Source organism: Diaphorina citri, unplaced genomic scaffold (assembly GCF_000475195.1).
Source record: "Diaphorina citri unplaced genomic scaffold, Diaci psyllid genome assembly version 1.1 scaffold1265, whole genome shotgun sequence".
Lineage (NCBI taxonomy): Eukaryota > Metazoa > Arthropoda > Insecta > Hemiptera > Psyllidae > Diaphorina > Diaphorina citri.
This window is the reverse complement of record NW_007378694.1, coordinates 55,041-56,855: the sequence shown is the minus strand read 5'-3', so window position 1 is coordinate 56,855 and position 1,815 is coordinate 55,041. Positions and strand designations below refer to the sequence as shown.

Genomic DNA, 1,815 nt, shown 5'->3' with positions numbered 1-1,815 from the left:
AATTTGGCGCCTTTTTTTACAGTAGTATCAAAACAACACGAATATTCAAAAAATGTTATCAGAAATTAAATAGGATATACGTTTATAGCTTAAAATTAACTAAACATGACCGAGTGATCGACTACTGGTGTAAAGTCGACTACTGGTACATTCACCCTATAGGTGTAGGTGTTATGAAGGTACTTATGTAGTTTTCTATCTATGTATCTATAGGTATGTACAGATTGCACAGATATATTATGAGTATACAATGTATACATATTACAATTATTACATATATATACTTACTTTACTTATGTATCTAATTTTGCCCATGAGCTTTTATAACGAACATTATAAGTATGATAAAGTTACCTCCATGGTTTATATGCCTTAGGGTCATACAATAGTACCTACATAGGTTCTTACAATGCCCAGTAATGTACTAGGTTAGTGTAGGTTGATATTGCCGGGGGCTAGTGATGGCATTTCATTTGACACCTTACGCAATGATTCATATTCATCATAATTCTTCATCCATTCTTCAGTGAAGTTCTTCTGCTATTCTCCAATGAATATATTTATGTATTCTTCATCCATTCTTCAGTAAAGTTATAAATCATTGAAGGTTTGTTCAGGACGTAGCCGATCTTGATTAAATCTGGCAGAAATTTTGTACAAATAGCTGATATCTTTTTTTTTTTTTTAAAGAGGTTTGACAGAGGGAACTTTAACTGCTATGGTCTTATCGTCCCGAAATCGAAGAGAGAAGGAAGACAGGATAGGAGAAAGCCAGCCGTTCCGAGAACGAACATTATCCCATCAGGATAAAATCCGCCCGGGCGGTAATCGAACCCGCGGCCTAGCGCTTACAAGGCAGACGGCATGTGACAATTTAAGTAGCCTATACAACCACAAAAAATTTCATCAAAATCGGTCGAGCCGTTTTTGCGTGAAAAGAGGACAACTAGCGTAACAGACAGACATACATACAGACAGACAGACAGAAATTTTTCTAATGCGATTTTTGGAATCGTGGATGCATAAGGAGTAAGAATAACTAAAAATTTCACGATTCTAAGCAATGTACAGACAAATCTACAACTTTTACTTTCTATTACTACAGTATAGCGGAGCTATACTAGTAATGAAAGTATTGCAATCGGTCCAAATTTTCAAAATCGGGAAATGGTTGGAAATATCCGTTTTGGGATCCCCTGATGTCAAAAAAGTGATTTTTAGCCCATGGTCTGTACGTAACGTACGTACGTACGTAACGTACGTACGTACGTAACGTACGTACGTACGTAACGTACGTACGTACGTAACGTACGTACGTACGTAACGTACGTACGTACGTAACGTACGTACGTACGTAACGTACGTACGTACGTAACGTACGTACGTACGTAACGTACGTACGTACGTAACGTACGTACGTACGTAACGTACGTACGTACGTAACGTACGTACGTACGTAACGTACGTACGTACGTAACGTACGTACGTACGTAACGTACGTACGTACGTACGTACGTACGTACGTGCGTACATACATACGTACAGACCATGGGCTAAAAATCACTTTTTTGACATCAGGGGATCCCAAAACGGATATTTCCAACCATTTCCCGATTTTGAAAATTTGGACCGATTGCAATACTTTCATTACTAGTATAGCTCCGCTAAACTGTAGTAATAGAAAGTAAAAAATCTGGTGTGAACATCACACGACTTTCTATTACATTTGAGTATCGAACCCGCAACTTCTCAACTCTAAGTCAGAGAGTGCTAAAAGTAGCACCATTCGATTCCGCGTAAAAAATCACATGGGAT

General features: G+C 38.0%; 1 protein-coding gene across 2 annotated transcripts in view; it reads right to left on the bottom strand.

Moving 5' to 3' along the window:
- Positions 1-1,815, bottom strand: part of LOC103515065 — a 33,683-nt gene that overhangs the window by 2,128 nt on the left and 29,740 nt on the right. The window lies entirely within an intron of this gene.